This window comes from Nansenia antarctica (genome assembly GCF_963989245.1).
Source record: "Nansenia antarctica genome assembly, chromosome: 7".
NCBI classification, from domain to species: Eukaryota; Metazoa; Chordata; class Actinopteri; order Argentiniformes; family Microstomatidae; genus Nansenia; species Nansenia antarctica.
The window spans coordinates 23651755-23663562 of record NC_137677.1 but is presented as its reverse complement, the minus strand read 5'-3'; the positions used below and the strand labels follow the sequence as shown (position 1 = coordinate 23663562).

The window sequence follows — 11808 nt, the reverse complement described above, 5'->3', positions numbered from 1 at the left end:
CTGTCCCTACCCCCCCCCCCCCCCCCCCTCCCCGTTCGCTGACTCTGTGTTCCATGTTACTTGTTGTTTTTGTGTTTTCCGTATCTCCTATTGTCAGCGTCTTTGAGCCTCGGAAAAGCGCTATATACATTTAATGAATTATTATTCCTCACACTCCAGTAACACATGCTGCACCGATTCTAGGTTATTACAGAAACCACACATTCCATTTGAATATTTCCCTATCTTGTGTAGTGTGCTGTTGAGTCTAGTGTGGCCTATCCTAAGCTGTTGAGTCTAGTGTGGCCTATCCTAAGCTGTTGAGTCTAGTGTGCCCTATCCTAAGCTGTTGAGTCTAGTGTGCCCTATCCTAAGCTGTTCAGTCTAGTGTGGCCTATCCTAAGCTGTTGAGTCTAGTGTGCCCTATCCTAAGCTGTTCAATCCAGTGTGACCTATCCTAAGCCGGGAAATTACTGTTTCTTCCTTCTGGTTCCTGCCCATCCTACTTCCTATTCCAACTTTCTTCTGAATGCTATAAAAATGTCTTCCTGTTTCATTTCTGTTCCAGTCTTCTTGCCATAATTCCTGCATGTGTGTTTTAATGTTCGATTTTACCTCAGCTTTGCTCAGTGATTTATTTTTGATTTTTGCACAGTGAAAGCTTTGCACATCCATTTCTATTGATTCTGATTTAAGTGACTGCTTAGCTAATATATCTGCATCTTCATTTCCTTCTACCCCGACATGAGCAGGAACCCAAACAAAGCCAAGTCATATCTATACTATATATTTCATGAATTAAATGATGAATCTTGAAAACAATATCCTGTCTGCGTGATTTCAAAGATCTAATACTATCAGAAGCAATTCATGCATTACTTACCCTATTCTCCAACCTTATTAGATATTACAGGAGAGGACTCCTTGCTATTCAATAATAATAATAATAATATTATAATAACTTGTATTTCTTTAGCGCTTTTCCTGCAAACGTTGCAGCTCAAAGTGCTCCAATCATTATATAATCATAATTTAATCATTTAGTCATTTATAGGCAATATTAAAAATATGTTTTTTTTAGTCTTGACTTGAACATATTTGCTGAGGTTGCATCGCTAATGTAAACTGGCAGTGCATCCCACAATTTGGGTGCATAAAATGAGAATGCAGCCTCACCAAATCTCTTCTTTTGTACATGTGGTACACAGAGAAAACCAGCGTCAGAAGACCTGAGAGCTCTATTGGAATGATATGCTAACAAAAACGTCTTTCAGATATTCTGGTGCTGTGCCAGTGAGAGCTTTATAAACAAGCAGAAGGATCTTGAAATCTATTCTGAATTTAACAGGGAGCCAGTGTAGAGTCTCTAAAATAGCAGTTACAGTTAGGTCCATATATATTTGGACACAGACAGAATGTTGGTTAAATGCATGCGTTTGTTACTAGTAGGCTAGATTACTGTAATGCTCTCCTGACAGGTCTCCCCAAAAAAATGATTAATAGACTACAAATGGTTCAGAATGCTGCTGCTCGTGTCCTTACTAGGACCAAACGAAGAGCGCACATCACACCTGTCTTGAGATCACTACACTGGCTCCCTGTCAGTTATAGAATAGACTTTAAGATCCTTTTACTAGTCTATAAATCACTCCACTGCGATGCGCCCAATTACATGGTGGACATGCTCATAAGATACACACCAGCTAGACCCCTAAGGTCTAGTGGCACGGAACTTCTAATAGTGCCAGAGGCTAGGACTAAGAGATTTGGAGGATCAGCTTTTAGCATATATGCTCCTAGATTGTGGAACACCCTACCTGAGGGCTTGAGGTTGTCGAAAACTCAGGAAATTTTTAAGCGAGACGTCAAAACCTACTTATTCAATGTCACCTTTTGCTACTAAGGGGAGACATTGGACATTATAGAACTAGGATCACTAGGCCATTACACCATACTCGTGTTTTGAGATTTGTGTTGACAGGAAAAAGGACCTGGGTGCTGATGAGGCACTGTCAGCTCCCAGTAGCACCTAGAGCAGTACTGGAATCGGTACCAGGATGTACCTGGACCACCATCAGGTTGTATTGCTGTCATCTTTATTATGTTGTTGCATCATAACTGCGCTTAAGGTTCTCTTTTGGCAGGACCTGTGCCCATGCTGGATGCAGAACGATGCAGATATAACACTAAATTTATGGACAGTGTGTACGCCGATAATATGCATGGAACTTTTCCTGGATACATGGTGTACAGGTTTTTCGCCCTTGCTTGCTTGCTTTGCGCCCCGGCTGCCCCGTGTGCTTGGTCTGTTGCGCCGCCGGGGCACCTGCTTGGCCGTCCTTGTGCGGGGCCTTTGTGGTCTGTGCTTGCTTGGCTGGGCCGGGTGTGCTGGTGGTGGGGCGGGCTGGGTGTGTGGGGCGGCGGGGGCTCCCCGGGGGGGGGTGTGGGGGCCCACCGCTGGGTGCTGGTAGGCAAACTGGCTAGTAGTCGCTCTATGTATAGAGGGCTGCAAGGGAATTTTCCTGGCTACATAGTGTACAGGTTTTTACTTTTGCCTGCTTGCGGCTCTGTCAGTATTGGTTGATTGATTGATTGACTGAGAATGTTCACTATGTGAAGCGCATTGACTTGCATCTTGTAAGAAATGCGCTATACAAATACAATTTGATTAGATGATTTGATTTGATACTTCCGGAAATGGAGATTGAAGCTTAGCGAGGCAAAGACGGTGTCGGCTGCCTTCCACCTTAACAACAGGGAGGCTAAATGTGAGCTTAGAGTACACCTAGATGGAACTCCCCTGCCATGTTCCGCTGAGCCAATCTATCTCGGCGTGACATTGGACAGGACGCTCACGTTTCGCCGACACCTCGAGTCACTGCGCAAGAAGTTAACAGCTCGTGTGGTGTTGATGAGGCGACTGGTTGGCTCGGGCTGGGGCGCCGGCGCAAGGACCTTGCGCACGGCAGCCCTAGCCCTCGTTTATTCAACTAGTGAATATTGCGCCCCAGTATGGTGTCGCAGTGCCCACACCCGCCTCATCGCCTCGCCTATAAACGAAGCCTTGCGCATTGTGACAGGATGCCTGCGTCCTACCCCCGTGGACAACCATCCCATCCTAGCAGGCATCCAGCCCGCAGGCCTCCGCCGCATGGGAGCCACAGCACGTCTCGCCTGCCGGGCCGTGGAGCTTAATAACCATCTGCTCCATGATAGGCTCACTATAACAGCGGAGCCCTCCCAGTGTCTCAAGTCGAGACACCCATTTGTGCCTGCCGCACAGGATCTCAGGCAGCAATGCAGAGATCTTAACATCAGTGCGGCAGGATGGGCGGATTATATGTGGTGCGCGGAGTGGGAGGCTAACACCTCCAAACTCCGTGACCACATCCCAGTCACCGGCCCTGAGCCCCTCGGGATGGACTTGCCAAGGCTATCCTGGGTGAGGCTCAATCGTCTCCGGACCGGCGTCGGGCGTTTCCGCTCATCAATGCACAGATGGGGCTTGGCCCCAAATGCGTCGTGCGAGTGTGGCGCAGAGGACCAAACCGCAGACCATGTTATCCTGGATTGCCCGGTGTACCACCCACCCAACGGGATGCATGGTCTGTCTGTCGGTATTAAATGACGAGACGATGACGTGGCTTCTGGAGGGGTGTCCAGAAATATAGCCCGGGTGAGCCCCTCAACCAGGTCTCGGGGTGGTAAAAGGGTAGCCCCTCGGCCCCGAGCCTGGTGGAGTGGAGAGGAAAACAACTACCCATACGCCGAAGAAGAACAGCTTCATTGTGTGACTTCAACATATACAACATTGTTTATAATATGTTTTGGATGGAGTGACTCTGTTGCGCATTTAGAGTGCTCACACACTACCAGCAAACTATGCCAGCTATGTTTCTAACAACATTCTATACATATGAGGTCTGATCCAATACAGAGACTTGTACAGTGACTGTTATGGCATGTTTGTTGTTGAGAAAATAAAAAGCAAAATCATCTCAACACATTGGGCTGTAGATTCACTTCCGCTAGGGCTTTCACACCGGTAAAGAACCGTTCCGGTTCGCATTCGCGTTCATGAACCACGTTGGTGCTGTCTGGCGAACGAGCCCGCGTTCATACCAGTGTAACCAGAACCATCTGCGTCATCAACGCTGGGTTATGAAGGGGCGGGATAAAAAATGTCACAACTAGATGGCAGCTACTTCACTGGAAAAGAGGATAAGATCTTCCACTACAGTATTTGAAATAAACACTATTTTCTATGAAACAAAACAAAAGACACTTTCTACACGCGTTCACAGCTGCTCCATTACTGGAATAGAATTGGCTTACGAAATTTGCATGCGTGTGTGTTTGCTGAATGTGAGGAAGATAGAGAAAATAATGAAACTTTTGATTATTTTTTTTTATCACTAATGATTAGATTTAGATTACATTACATTTTGTCTCCTTCCTTCTTGCTGGTCTCTGCAGCCTAGAATATGACACACCCACTGACGACGTGACTGTTCTACGTTTTGGTTCCCACTTGAGAACCACTATTTTATGGTTCCTGCTGCGAACCAACTTTTCAATCTCTGAACCAATTGAGTTTTGGTCTGGACGCGCCGGCCGGTTCCAGACTTGGTTCGCGAACGAGAACCGGAACGGTTCTTTGCCGGTGTGAAAGCCCTAAGCTAGGACCCTGGATGATCTGGAGAGATGCTGTAAAGAGGAATGGTCTCAGATTCCTTGCTCTGTATTCTCCAACCTTACTAGATGTTACAGGAGAAGACTCCTTGCTATTCAAGGGAGGTTGGACGAAGTATTAAATGCAGGGGTGCAATTTACTTCAATTAAAGGTTTTAATTTTTTTCCCAGTATGTTGGTAATAAAGACCTAGTCACAACTGGCTCACACATTTAACTTGATTTAATTCCATAGAGTTCCCAAAGAAACAACTTTACGTTGTTAGGGAAAAACTCAAAACAAGGTAGACTAGCCTCTGATACTAAATAAACTGTTATTGTACAATTTGTCTTATTACAACAATATCTGTTGGCCTGTTCTTTCAAAACAAAAACAAATAGAAATTACTTGTACATTGTAGATGCAAAGTGTATTTGAACTTTATATTAAGTTTGATACAGGACATACTGAGATATACAGTGTAGCATTACAGTGTGTCATCACACGTGTTACGGCTGGGCCTCCACACACACCCTCCCCCGCCCCCACAACTCGAGCACAGCGTGCTCTCCGCCGCAGGTGAAGCTTGTCACGTTAATTGGATAGTTATCCAGCCACAGCCAGACCAGCACACCTGTCTCCACTCCGAATCAACCCTCTGGCTACATCTACCATGGACTTTCATTCATTCATCGTCAGTTCTTCCTTAAGAATGGCCTGGCAAGTATCCGCTGTTTACCATTCGTGTACTATGCTCTCATGACTATTTTTGTGATTTGTATTTACCCATATACAAATTCTCTTGTGACTTGTGATTTGTATTTTTTCCTTTTACAAATCCTCTCGTGGTTTTTTGGATGTGCACATATCTTTTGTACTGGCCTACCGTGGAGACTCACCCTGTTTCTCTGTCTCCTACAGCCCACGCCAGCCATTAACGCCAGCCCGCCAGGCTGAAACCCCCGGGCTCATCATATCTGTTTTTCCACCTCTCTACACTGTAAATAAATACCCTAAGGGGTTAACACAGTATTCTGCCTCCGGTGTCGTGTTCTTGAGCCCCCAAACTACTGTGGCATAACAACACTTTTTCCAAAAATGTACTAAATAAAAAAAAATGTCCACACACAATACCCCATAATGCGAAAACAAGTTTTTAGAAATGTCTGTGAAATGTATTAAAATTGAAAAAGAGAAATACCTTGTGTCATTCATACCCTTTGCAATAACACTCTTAAAATGAGCAACAAATGAGCAACAATTACTTTTTTTATTTAATCAATTTTAAATTGACTCTACAACACAACAAAATGTGGAAAAAATGAAGGGGTGTGATGACTTTCTATAGGCACTGTATATTGTGTTTGGCCCAAACGTGTTGTGACGGATATGAGTAGCCTGGTTGTCTGTGTCTGTGTATTTGTGTGTCTATCTCCTTAACAGCCATAAGTCCAGTCCAGGGGATCCCCCCCCCCCCCCGTGATAATTACCAATCAACTCCAGCAGTGGTCAATCATCTCCAGCCAATCATCACCAGCCAATAATCAACCCCCAACAAATCATCAGATGCCACACCCTACAAAAGACCTGGAGAGAGAACCATCAGGAGCTGTGTGATCCATTCACACAGTTCCCACCATTTTGTTATGCCATGCTGGTGGTTTAATTTGTTTGTAGTGATATTTGTTTAGTGAATTATTTGATACCTGTGTTAGTGATATTTGATAAGTAATACCATGTTTGAAACCTGTTTATTGTTATTGTTTATTTTACCATCCACGGGATGAGTTTATTGTTTATTTGAAATAGGAGGCATTTGTTAGTTCTAATTCTGTGTTTATCTGACCCATTGTGACTTTTAATTTACCCTTATGTAATAAATACCCATATTACATAACACCTGTAATCTTTTGTTACTTCTTATTCTCCCTAGTGAATGTAGAATGTAACACGTGTCAATATAGATATGAATTTTAAGCTATATCGCCGAGCCCTATAGAGGGCCGGTTTCGGAGACAAGGCTTAAGCCTAGTCCCAGACTAAAATGCTATTTGAGCTGGCTTAACTGAAATTCACTTGCACAGACGTAGCTTAAAATAGTCGTGGATTAAGCCTGTTCTGGATTAAACAAAGCCGATTGCAAAATTTAGGATTAGAGCTACTCCAGGACTAAATTGGACTGAATTGAAGCTTAAACTAATCTGCCAAGGAGGCAGGTTTAACTCCCGCTTAGTAGGCTAGGCTACTGTTTGTGAAACTGAGCTTGGATTGTTTGGGAGCATGGACTATTTGGAATATCTAAATGAGGACCAACATGCACGACAAAGGCCAGCCAGACGAATACTGCTGGATAGGAGTGATCCATTGAATCAGTTTGATGAAATAACTTTTCGAGACCGCTTTCGTATGTACAAGGAAAATGCATTGGAGATAATTACTTTGCTTGAGCCTAGACTTTCCTCTCTGTCTCAAAGAGGAGGGCCTGTGTCCAATCAACTGCAAGTTCTGATCACTTTGAGGTTCTTGGCATGTGGAATCTTTCATTGTGAAACTGGTGATTTGTGTGGTGTCAGTGAACCAACTGTATGTAGAATAGTTCACAAAATCTGCAGTGCCATTTGTGAACTGAGGAGTCTTTACATCAAGTTCCCTGATGCTGCTGGGCAAGCCAACTATAAAGTGCAATTCTATGAATATGGGCACTTCCCAGGAGTGATTGGCTGTATAGACGGATGTCATGTTCCCATCAAGTGTCCATCAACTCCTGATGCAGAGGAATACAGGAATCGTAAGAACTGGTTTTCAATCAATGTTCAGGGTGTATGCACTCCTAATTTGGAGTCTTCAAACATTGTTGCCCGTTGGAAAGGTGCAACCCATGATTCAAGGATTTTTCTCAACTCTTCATTGTGTGCACAATTTGAGAGAGGACAACATAGTGGACTACTACTTAGTGATAGTGGATATGGTCAGAGTAACTATTTATTCACACCACATCTAAGCAGCAAAGGTACAACAGAGCTCATATCCGTACTAGAGGGATGGTCGAGCGTATGTTTGGAGTATGGAAAAGTAGATTCCAGTGCTTACGAAATACGCTTCGTTTCAAGCCAAGAAGATGCTGCAAAGTGATCATTGCTACAGCTGTGCTGCACAACTACCTGAAGCAGCATGGCTGTCCTGATCTGCCAATGGAAGATCAGGATGATGCAGATGTGCCCATGGCAGAGGCAGCCAATGACCAGCGAGGACTTGCACACAGAGCTGCTTTCACAGTGCAGCACTTCAGCATTTAAATATGGAATGTATTCATTATGGTATAGTTTTGCTTGCATACTGTTTCTGTACAAAATTACAATAATGTAAAGCAAAATTAAACGAGTGAACCAAGGCTGGTTAAAATGTAGTTTGTGATGATTAATACTCACTCACACTCACATGCCAAATGACAATACATTTATTTTTATTTTTCACAATTCTTCATATTCACCATGGCTACTGGTATGCAGAATTCTTTTTTGGAGCATAGCCCTCTGTCCCAATTTCATATCCAGTTCAACCTCTAGAATTCTCATTTTCATTTCATGTTCTTCTTTTAAATATGCATTTATTTTATTTTATGAAATTCTCTGGCTAACTTTTCATGCATACAGTAGTTATCTTTTTTGTCTCTGTCTCTGTTGGATGGTAGCAGCTTCATCTCCCAGGGGTGCCATAGCAGATGTGGAGGGTTCAGGCTCGTTGTGAACTGGCTCTTGATTGGTTTCCTCTGGAAAAAAAGACCACTGTTACAAACTCAAATAAACTAATATGGTCCTGTAACCAATTTACTTCCTGAGGTATATTTACCATTTGTGCTCAGTTCTCCATGTTCACTGTCCAAATGGTCATTGTCTGGTATACCATCCAGAGGTTGCTGGTGCTCTATTATACCAGACAGCAAGTCACCCAATTCATCAGATGTGTCCTTTATTGGTGGTCCACCACCTGTAATAAATCGCTCTCTTCTGCTTGCTGCATTCTCTTTTTAAAATCCCAGTTTAATGTTCTTCCATAGAACCTATGAAGGCAGATATCATTCATTAGTTTTCTTTTTTGATGTGACAAAAATAGTAATATGGGAAATCTGAAATACTGGTACTGATAAGGCATAATAAAAATAAGTGTGTCTCCTGATAATTTAGGTCATGGTGGAGAAATGATTTTATTTTATATTTATTTCCCCCTCCCATAGGTATGGATCTTCCTTTGTGCAACATATCTTACTCTACCACCATGTTTAACATTCATATGGCCCCTTAAAATAGGTTACTATCGTTTTAAAACAGGATATTCATTCAATGTGAATGCTACAAGCAGCAGGAGTATTGTTACAGTATATGAGAGCCAGATATGAGAGAAACAGATTGAACTTGACATAAATGTCATGAAATAATTTGGGTAGGGCATAAATAAGCAGGGTATAGGCAACAGGAAACAAACACATATTTTTGTGCCTAATAATGAAGATTAACTCACCTGCAGTTGTTGTACTGTTCTTGTGGTGACATCTTCATTTGCATTGAATTCATTGCCAATTGCAGTCCAAGCACTTCTTTTCTTCTGTTCAATAGCAACAGTATGGATTTTGCTTTCAATGAGTGGATGGTTTGATACAATTTGTTTTAGTAGTGTTTTTTCATGCTCACTATAATTTTTGGAGCGAATTCTCTTTGCCTCTGCCATTGTCTTGTCTCAAAATTCACTGCAACAATGGTGTTTTATACTCCATTTCGGGTTTTCATGAGCACAATTGGACCAACAGCCTGTGCTCCCACTTAGTCTAATGAGGCTTGAACTAGGTGTTCTCATTAAGCTTACTCCAGGACTCCATAGTCTCAGACTAACTAAGCCAAATTTAAGCCATGTCCATGCAAGCCACTTAAATAGCCAGGATTAACTAGTCTGACTTAGGCCTACTCGTGTCTTAATTTAAGCGTCTGAGGGCCCTATTATGCACTTCATAAGTCTTAAGCAATAAGACGAGGCGGTAGATCTAAACTTAAGACGTGGAGGCGTGGTCACGGCCACTTTGCTATTATGCGTGCGGTAGTGGGCGCCTAAGACCCGGCGCTAAGCCCAGAAATTAGTCATGGGTGTGTTTTGGGCGTCTTCTCAATCAACCCAATCAGCGTGCCAGGTGCCATTCCCTTTAAGAACCGGCTGCGTTAAGTCATAAGCGCTATGCTATTATGCAGTTCCAGGGCTTAAAGTGGGGAAAAAATCCTGTGCCTGAAACTTTTTCTTGGGGAGGGGGGTCACAGTTTGAGATATTGGGAGAGCGGGTACAGAAGACAGCTTCTTGTCTCAATGTTTAAATGCATTAATACTATTTTATAGTCAATACAAAATATATGTCTCAATGTTAAAATGCATTAATACTTTAAATGAATGTGCAACAATACTATGTGCAAATTGCAATATGACAACCCTTGTGTACATAAGGTTCAAAAGTTAGGATATTTATAGCATAGCATAGAGTACAGCACAGTGTTTTATTGTAGTAGTATAGTAGATAGTGTACATAGCCTTTATTTATGTAAACCAGCTCTTTTCCCTTTTTTATTTTACCCTGGTCCCTCGTGTTTTTAGTCTTTTTCCAAGCACCAGGGGAGCCCCCCCTCCTAAATTTCGTTGTATGGTACCTGTACTGTATTACAGTTTTTCTCAATTGCTAAAACACATTTCACAAAACTTTCCTCCATTTTCCCAAAACTCTAAACACAACACACTTTTCTAAAGCTACATAAGCAAAACCACACCTTCTCTCTTCAAAACTCAAACTCAAACCCTACCCCTAACCTTACTGTAACCCTAGCACCTAACCCTAACCCTAGTTTTCCCACATGTATGATAGTCATGCATAAAAATAATTCTGCGCTCCCTGTCTAACGTTATATCTAACATTACATATTTGACATTACGGTAAGGCTGATTTTGCATGATAGTCATGCATTTTTAGATATCTATTTCCCCCCTTCAAATGGCATATGATGTCCAAAATTTTACTAAAGTTCAGCCGCGAAGTTGTTGCACTGTTGTCCTATCGAGTTTTACGCAAATAAAGGTTTGAAAAATGTTACTGTATTCCCACATGTACCGTAACATGTACAATACTGTACTGTATCACAACTCAATGCAAACGCTACAGAGGATCCATTACACACAACAATACTCACTGAAAACAATGTTCAGGGTGTGATGTTTTTTTATTTATTTATGGAACTATACCACACACACACACACACACACCACAATAATTTGCAACAAGTGTCTTAAATTTTGAGTCGTTATGTTTAATGAATGAAGCCAGGTGTTCATTGTGTTAAAATGTTGCTGACTGTGGCAAGCATTTTGCATCACATGAGCTTTAATTTGAGAATTTGACATTTTGAGCAGAGTTTTTTGCAACTTGTGTTTTAGCAAGACAAAATGTGTTTAGATTTATGAGAAAAGGAGGATTGTGTTTTGTGAATTGTGTCTTCATGTGAAATGTGTTTATGGTTTTGGCAAATGGGAGCTAGTTTTATTAAATGTGTTTAGAGAACTGGTAATTTGGTTTAGATAATTGGCTTTTGTGTTTTAGCAATTGGGAAAACTGTAATGACAATAAAGACCATTCATTCATAATACTGTTTTATACTTAATAAAATAAATAAATAAATAGATGTCTTTAAAAGGCCAAACTGATTGCATCACTTATTAAGCCACTATCACTATAACAATACAGAATAAAATATATACATGTCTTTAAAAGAACAAACTGATTACTTATTAAGCCACTATCACTTAAATATTCTCCTTCTTGGCACCACGTCCCATAAGGCTTCCCGTCACTACTCAGGGTTTTTCCTGGCTCAAAATGAGGCGGAGGTGGTACCAGTGGTGTTTGACATCGGGGGGGACCCATGAAGCAGGGCTGTCTGGGGGTCCTTAAACGAGCATCAAACACTTAATTTCTTGCATTCTGGTGAATTGATATGCACCAATTTGTGCCCTTTCGCCATCAATTTATGGTGGAAATGTCATTATATATGGAAAGGAAAAAACAATATTCAGGCACCAGATGGCCATTCAAAATATAATGTAATATAATGCAATATAAGGCTCTCAGGCATT

General features: G+C 42.0%; 1 pseudogene across 1 annotated transcript; it reads left to right on the top strand.

Annotated features, from left to right (window-relative positions):
• The first annotated feature begins 6930 nt into the window (after window positions 1-6930).
• On the top strand, window positions 6931-7946 carry LOC308163137 (putative nuclease HARBI1; annotated as a pseudogene). Its single transcript has one exon. The product of its transcript is annotated as a putative nuclease HARBI1 (transcript).
• The last annotated feature ends 3862 nt before the right edge of the window (window positions 7947-11808 follow it).